The sequence below is a fragment of the Gossypium hirsutum genome, chromosome A07 (genome assembly GCF_007990345.1).
Source record: "Gossypium hirsutum isolate 1008001.06 chromosome A07, Gossypium_hirsutum_v2.1, whole genome shotgun sequence".
Taxonomy (NCBI): Eukaryota; Viridiplantae; Streptophyta; class Magnoliopsida; order Malvales; family Malvaceae; genus Gossypium; species Gossypium hirsutum.
The window spans coordinates 51,853,622-51,862,376 of NC_053430.1; the positions used below are offsets into that span (position 1 = coordinate 51,853,622).

An 8,755-nucleotide genomic window follows, 5' to 3' on the forward strand; every position below is an offset into this window, starting at 1 on the left:
GGAAATAACCTTAATATGGAATTGAACACAAGACTTGCTGACCTACTTCAAATTCTCGAACTCGAATGTGCTTGTCATGCCATTTCTTGAGTCTTTCTTTAAGTAATTTGGCATTTTCATATGAGAACATTTGGAACTCTTCTAACTCATTAAGTTGGAACATCCGTTTCTCTTTCGCGAGCTTAGGATCCAAATTAAGCTGTTGAACAGCCCAGTAAGCTTTGTGCTCTAACTCCAAGGCTAGATGACATGCTTTCCCAAAGACCAACCTGTAAGGTGACATCCCTAAAGGTGTCTAGTATGTTTTTCTATAAGCCTACAAAGCATCATCCAGCCTTTTGGACCAATCTCGTCGGTTCCGGCAAACTACCTTCTCAAGTATGCCTTTGATCTCCTTATTTGCTAGTTCAGCTTGCCTATTCGTCTGCGGATGGTAAGCTGTTGCAACCTTGTATTTCACTCCGTGCTTGTCTAATAACCATTTTAACCACTTGTTCACAAAGTGGGACCCTTCATCACTAATGATAGCTCTTGGGGTTCCAAACCTTGTGAACACGTGTTTCTGCAAGAACTTCATTACAACCTTCGCACCATTTGTCATATAAGCTTCAACCTCGACTCACTTGGACACATAGTCTACCGCTACCAATATATACTTGTGGCCAAAAGACAGAGGGAAAGGACCAAGAAATTCAATACCCCATACATCGAACAATTCCACCTCAATGATGTTTGTTCGAGGCATCTCATTTTTGTTGGTGACATTTTCGACCCTTTGACATCCGTTACAGCTCTTGACGTACGCATATGCATCCTTGAATAGTGTTGGCCAAAAGAATCTGGCTTGCAATACTTTGGCTGCCGTACAAGTACCTCCGAAGGGTCCCCCACTCGGAGCTGAGTGATAATGGTATAAAATCTTTTTTACTTCATCATCTGCCACGCATCTCCTAATCATTTGATCTGCATACTTTTTAAACAAATATGGCTCTTCCCAGAAATAGTACTTCACATCGTGAAGAAAATTTCTCCTTTGTTGATACGCCTTATCAATTGGCATCAAACCATAAGCTAAATAGTTAGCAATATCAGCGAACCAAGGGGTATTATAGACATGACTTACCTTCAGTATGTGTTCATCTGGAAACGTTTCCTGAATTGGTATAATAGGAGAATTCCCTTCTTGCCGCTCCAATCTGGACAAGTGATCTGCTACTTGGTTTTCTACTCCCTTTTGATCTTAAATTTGTAGATCGAACTCTTGAAGTAGAAGCACCCACCGGATCAGTCTTGGCTTAGCATTTTTCTTGGCAAGTAAGTACTTAATTATCGAGTGGTCCGTATAGACAGTCACTTTGGTACCTACAAGATAAGATCGAAACTTGTCAAAAGCAAATACAATAGCAAGTAACTCTTTTTCTGTTACCGTATAGTTCAGTTGAGGTCCTGTAAGAGTCAGGCTTGCATAGTAGATAGGATGAAAAACTTTGTTCCTTCACTGGCACATGACAGCTCCTATCGCAAAGTCGCTTGCATCACACATCAATTCAAATGGCAAATCCTAGTCTGGTGTGATGATTATGGATGCCGTAACTAATCAAACTTCAAATCTTTGAAAGCTCTTAAGCATTCATCATCAAACTTGAACGTCTTGTCCTTCTCCAATAATTTGCATAATAGTTTAGCAATTTTGGAGAAGTCTTTTATAAATCTTCGATAGAAACCGGGGTGGCCCAAAAAGCTCCTAACACCTTTTACAGATGCTGGCGATGGAAGCTTCTCAATAACGTCTACCTTCACTTTATACCTTGATCCCATGTCTCGTTATCTGATGCCCTAGAACAATTCCTTCTCGTACCATGAAATGGTACTTCTCCCAGTTAAGTACGAGGTTCGTTTCTTCACATCGCCTTAGTACCTTAGCTAGATTGGCTAAGCAATCATCATAAGTATCTCTAAATACTGAAAAGTCATCCATAAAAACTTCCAAGTACTTCTCAACCATGTTAGTAAAAATAGACATCATACATCTTTGAAATGTTGCAGGTGCATTACATAAACCAAATGGCATGTGTCTAAATGCAAATGTACCGTATGGGCAGGTGAATGTCGTCTTGTGTTGATCTTTTGAGGTTACCATAATCTGATTATTCCCTGAATATCCATTTAAAAAACAGTAATAGTCTCGCCCGCAAGTCTATCCAGCATCTGGTCCAAGAATGGCAAAGGAAAGTGATCTTTCCTAGTCGCCTTGTTCAGGTTCTGGTAATCGACGCAAATCCTCCATCCTGTAACTGTTCTAGTTGGTATCAACTTGTTATTCTCATTCTCTACGACTGTGATACCTTTCTTCTTTGGCACGCACTGGACTGGACTTACCCATGAATTATCTGAGATGGGATAAATGATACCCGTATCTAACCACTTGATAATCTCCTTTTTCACCACGTCCTTCATGATGGGGTTCAGTCTTCATTGCCCATCAATCGTGCTTTTTTCTCCATCTTCCAGGATAATCTTGTGCATGCATATAGATGGACTAATACCACAAATATTGGCTATGGTCTATCCAATAACCTTCTTGAATTGTTTAAAGACTAAGATAAGTTTCTCTTTTTACTCAATAGTCAATTTTGCTGAAACAATCACAGGTAGAGTTGAAATGTTACCTAAATAAACGTATTCTAAATGTGAAGGTAATACCTTGAGTTCTAATTTAGGTGGTTGCTCGATTGACGCTTTTGGTTGGGCATACTCCCTCTTCTCTAACTCCAAAGATTCAGAACGGGATTGTGGATTAAACCCCCTTTGATTAGCCTCCAGCAAAGCTAAGTACTCATTATTTTCTTCATCATTTTGAGGGTCCAATGTCAAAATTCTTTCCAATGGATCCTCAACAAAGTTGAGTTCCTTTTCCACTATTAAATCCTCTAAGTCGGATACTGCAGAACAATCATCAACCGCGTCAGGAAATTGCATAGACTTAAAAACATTAAATGTTACCTGATCATCCTGAACACACATTGTAAGCTCGCCCTTCTGCACATCAATAAGGGTATTTCCGGTTGCTAAGAACAATCTTACTAGGATAATTGGTACTTCTTTGTCTACTTCAAAATCTAGAATCACAAAGTCAGCAGGAAAGATGAATTTATCTACATGTACCAATACATCCTCAATTTTTCCTTCTGGATGTGCTAAGGATCGATCTGCTAGTTGAAGTGTAACGGTAGTAGGTCTAACTTCACCTATCCCCAACTTTCTAAATATTGACATAGGCATCAAGTTTATACTTGCATCCAAGTCACATAATGCCTTACCACAATATGTTGCTCCAATGTTGCATGGTATGGTAAAACATCCAGGATCCTTTAGCTTTGGGGGTAGTTTATCTTGAAGATATTCGCTGCATTCCTTCGTCAGAGCTACCGTCTCAAATTCTCCAAGTCTTCACTTCTTGGACAGGATACCTTTCATAAACTTGACGTAGTTCGGCATTTGTTCAAGTGCTTCTACCAATGGGATGTTTATATGAAGTTGCTTGAGTACATCAAGGAACTTCTTGAATTGAATTTCCTGTTTCTGCTTCTGAAGTCTTTGAGGGTAGAGTGGTGAAGGTTTCATTACTGGAACTGGTACTAGTTGATTTGTCTTTGGTGGCAATTCTGCATCTAATGCAGTTGTTAATTGATCAGAATTAGGTGGTTCTGAGGTTACCTTATCAGATTTTGTAGGTTCTGATTCTGATGAAACTGGAATTTCAACACTCAGTTGAAGTTCCTCTAAGTCTTGAGTGTCAGCTGGCTCTTTTTCAGCTTTGATGGTGTTGGTCTCTACTGTCTTTCCACTCCTCAATGTTAACGCTTTGCAGTGTTCCTTCCCCGAATTTCTTGGATTCTCCGCATTACTAGGTAAAGCACTTTGTTGGTGGTTTCTGAGTTCAGTTGCAAGCTGGCCCATCTGGTTCTCCAAGTTCTTCAATGTAGCTACTTGGCTTTGAATTAAGGCATTATTCTTTTCTATGTAAGCCTTTAGTAAACTCTCTAAGCTATTGGATGATTCAGCTTGAACTGGTTTCTGAACTAGTTGGGAAAAACTAGGCAGTTGGGTCGGTCTAGGTTGGACGTAGTTGTTACCGATTCCAGCCCCTTGGTTACTCCAAAAAAAAATTCGGGTGGTTTTTCCAGATGGGTTATAGAAGTTGGATTGCATTCCTTGCCCTCCTCGATTTTGGTTCTGGTTACCTATGTAATATACGGATTCGGGGTTCGATGGTCATTCTTCAAAAAAATGTCCTTCCCCACAATAAACACAGGCTATACTCTCAAATTGGTAAGATGGTTGGGCTACAAAACTGTTAGACCCATTAATGGTAAGATTCTTAAGCATTGAGGATATTAAAGATACCTGATATACGAGTGAAGTGAGAGCGTCTACTTCATGTATTCCAGCGACTTGTCTTCCTGACGCGGCTTGATTGGTTGACCATTGATAATTGTTACTGGCGATCCTCTGGATGATTTCGTAAGCCTCATTGTAAGACTCAGAAAGAAGAGAACCATTAGCAGAAGCGTCCACTACCATCCTCGTGTGAGTATTGTGACCATTATAAAATGTCTCAAGTTGGATGCAATATGGGATTCCTTGATGAGGGAATTTCCGTAATAATTTTTTGTATCGTTCCCATGCCTCATACAAGGACTCATCATCCATTTGTTGGAAGGCAGTGATCTTGTTTCTCAAATTAGTGTTCTTGCTTGGCAGGAAATACTTCATGAGGAATCTTTTGGCTAACTCTTGCCAAGTGGAAATTAAGTTTGGTGGCAATGAGTTCAACCAGGCTCGAGCTCTGTCCCTTAGTGAGTACAGGAACAACTTCAATCGTAATGCATCTTTGGGTACTCCGGCTAATTTAAAAGAGTCGCCCACCTCCATAAACAGTCTTAAAAGAAGATGAGGATCTTCGGTAGGCATTCCATTGAATTGGCCCACTGTCTGAAGCATCTGGAACATGACTAGCTTCAGCTCGAATTGTTGTGCCTCAATTTTAGGTCTCCTGATACCCAGATTAAGATCATTAAACACTGGCACATCATATTGTCTTAAGTTTCTATCCCTATCATCAACAATAAGGATAGGATTTTGAGCAAAGTTTGCTCCATTTCCTTGATTCATATTCTCGAAATTCATTCATTCAGTCCTTCTCTGGTTCGCTTGTCTTCTTCGCTGTCAAAAGGTTCGTTCTATCTCAGGGTCTCCAAGGAGTAACTCAATAATTAGGTCAGTACTCATAAACACTTGTAATAATCACAGAAAAATTAAGTAAAAATTTAAACAGGAAAATAAACCAAAATGTAAAACTAACAAATTCACAAATAATGGCATTTTTAAAACAGTCCCCGGCAACGACGCCAAAAACTTGGAACGGCGGAAAATGTGCAAGTGTACACAATCGCAACAAGTAATAAAGTGACAAGTAAATGTCGAGTTATCGTACCCACAAGGATTGTAAAAAGAATTATTTATGAAATTAATTGTAAAACATTTTGGCGAGGTAAAAATAATTTGGTTTTAAAATATGTTCAAAAACTATTTAAAAACTAAGTAAATAATTAAAATAAAACAAAGGAGTTCTAATGCACGATTTCAAATAAGATTTAATCAAGTAACATACTTGTATTGGATTAATTACATTTCTTTAACTTAGAATTATTAAACTTATTTTTATATTTCTACGAATAAATTCACGGCAACTCGGTAATTTGCTAACTACTGCTCATACATACTTATTAAATTAATCAATATCTTGAACATTTTTCAATGTCAATCCAAGCGGTTAATTAATCTTCACAAGCATATAAAAGATTAAGTGAGGTAACAGGGTATTTCTACCTTGAAACAGTTTATCACAAAAATCTTGCAAGTTATGTAAGGCATATGTATCGCCGAATACAATGCTAATTTAAACTTCAGCTACCTTAGAAGAATAAACATGCACTGATTAAGCATTGTGTCTATTAATTATAATTTCAATATGATTTAATAATTAATTCATTAGTTATTTAACAATTATATTGCAAAAATAACTTAGGCATGATTTTACTTAGCCAAACAATTTACCGAGGCCTATACCAGCATAAACATCATTTTAACAATTCAAGCAGGTTGAATATAATCAACCCAACACAAACTTAATTTAAGATAAATTAATTAAACTAACCATTTCAATAGCATAAATATTCATAAACATGTTCCTCAAAACAACAACAGAAATTAAAGAGATAGGGAACAAAAAGCAAATCTGGTGTTTCTCCATGGCTTGACTAGATGCTCCGTTCTTCGTTCTTCTTTGCCCTCGGCTATCAAGATAGCTTATGAACACCTAATTCCTGCTCCAAAATGGATGATGAGAGCCTCTTTTCCAATAGAAGATATCGACACTTGAAGAAAATGGGAAATGGGATGGGAAAAAAATGGTGAGAAAAGTGAGAGAGGAGAAGAGAGAATTAGAGAATGTTGTGGGATTGAGGGATGGTTTGAATGATCAGCAAGGGGTGCCTTTTATAGCTGATTGTGGCTGTTAAAAATATCAAATTCCATCAGCCAAAGAGCCCCCCTATGGCCGGCCATCTACTTGGCAAAAGTTGAGACTTTCAACTTTGCTAAAAATAGCTTGGGGAAAATCTACAAAGCCACAATTAAATGTGGGGTTTGAATGCAATTTGGAAGTCTTTCAAGGGCCTTTTTGCAAGCATATTTAATCAGCTAAAATTCTGATTTGGGGCAGCATATGGATGGTTCTAGGCTTCCCAATTAGTGGCTGGTTCGGTTCACTCAATTTGGTTCGACCAGTCAGTTCAACTAGACCCTTTCTTCAAAATTAATTAAAAATAATTTATTTAACCCAAATTAAATGGGGAATAAATTAAAATTAATTAAATTATGAATTAAGACACATTTCTGGACCGTCTTAGGCTAGAAATTAATGTGCCTCGATACTTCAAATTGCTTCATGGTTTTGTGCTTTCAGCAGTGTCTATCGAGCTAATTTTCATCCTTTGCGCGAATCTGTCGAAAATAGTCAAAATTAATCAAAATTAAGTATAAAATTAACTAAAATTCAACATGTTCATATTTTTAACACAATTTAATTATTTTATAATATTTAATTATTTTTCGACAAGAATTTAACCAGATTTGCACGAATTTAAGTAAAAATAGGTATGAAAGAGCATATAAATTTTTATGTTTCCAGTAACTTCCCACGAAAGTCTACTTAAGTTAGAATGAGGGCCAATCATGAAATTATTATTAGTAAATGTGAATGTCTAAGGGATTAGGTTCACATATTGATTGGTTGTAAATGCATGTTCTTTCTTATTTATTAAGATTTACCCAAAGTGACTTAATTCAATGGGTGTAGAAACTATCGTTGCAATTACTTACAAATGTTTTCAATATTTAATATAAGATGTATGTATCTTCTTAATACATATTTCCTGTTGTGTTATTTTTTCAAATATTTTCTTAATACAAAGATATTAATGAATGGACATTTTATTTTCAGTTCAAAAATGACACCTACTCCTTTACTAAACATACTTATTGAGAACAAACTAAGAAAAAAATAACTATAATGAATGGAAAAGGAACCCCATGATTGTCTTAAGTTGTGAGAAACCCCAAATAGTTCTTGATAATAAGTGCCCTCCAGCCAACCATGTTGAGGCTAGAAATCACTAGAAAATATCCGATGAGATAGCTTGTTGCTATATGCTGGAAAGAGTGACTAGTATTCTTTATAAGCAACCAAAGAGATGTGATTCAACCAAAGCGATATTAGAAAAAGTAGAGAACATGTTCAGAGGCCAAGATATCATGGCTCAATAGTTAGGTATAACTAGTTTGATGAATGGCCAAAAAAAACCCAATACTCCGGTCAAAGACCATATGATTACTCTTATGGGATACTTTGTCGAAGCCACTGTAATAGCCTATTTTTAGTCAAATCAGAATAGTTGTTTGAGACCACAAATATGAGGTTAAAATATTTATTTTATTATTTTATTAAATTTTACAGCATGATAAAATTATTGTGTGAAAGTTTCGTCAAGAAATTTTACTATTTGAATGGTTAATTTGGTAAAAAGGGCTAAATCGCATAAAATGTAAAATGCAAGTTCTATTAGTTAAAAGTATTAAATAGCTATGAAATTAAATTGTGGGAATCCTTAAGTTGAAATTAAACCGTGGTTAAGGTTAGTGGATATTTATGTCCATGGTTTATGCGAAATAATAATGATTTATTAAAGGTTATTAAGGTAATTGTAAAATAAAGGTTAGTTAAATAAAATTAAAACAAATGAAAGGCTTCCATTATCATCTTTTTAGCCAAAATTAAAAGAAGAACAAGAAGAACAAGGGTTCTTCATTTGGCTAGGCAAAATTCAAGTAATTAGGTATGTGTTTTGTCTCGTTTTTAATGATTTTTACGCTTTTTTAGATGGTTACATCTCAATCTAGCAAGCCAGTACCTTAGATTTCAAAATTTTTAAAGATTTTAGAAGTTTCCATTGATGAATATGTATGAGTTTTGATGTTTAATGATAAATTATTAATATTTGATGTTAGTTAAACAAGTTTTGTTAAGTGATTTTTGGTGAAAATGCAAATTAGGGGCTAAATTGAGAAATGTTGAAAATGTGTGGTTGAAATGTGAAATAAATGAAAATTATGGGCTGGTAGGAGCATTATG

At 36.1% G+C, this 8,755-nt stretch overlaps 1 non-coding gene across 1 annotated transcript; it reads left to right on the forward strand.

Annotated features, from left to right (window-relative positions):
* Positions 1-4,639: 4,639 nt before the first annotated feature.
* LOC121204086 (small nucleolar RNA R71) lies at positions 4,640-4,746 on the forward strand. Its single transcript, XR_005899014.1, has one exon. It is a non-coding gene; the product is annotated as a small nucleolar RNA R71 (small nucleolar RNA).
* Positions 4,747-8,755: the final 4,009 nt, after the last annotated feature.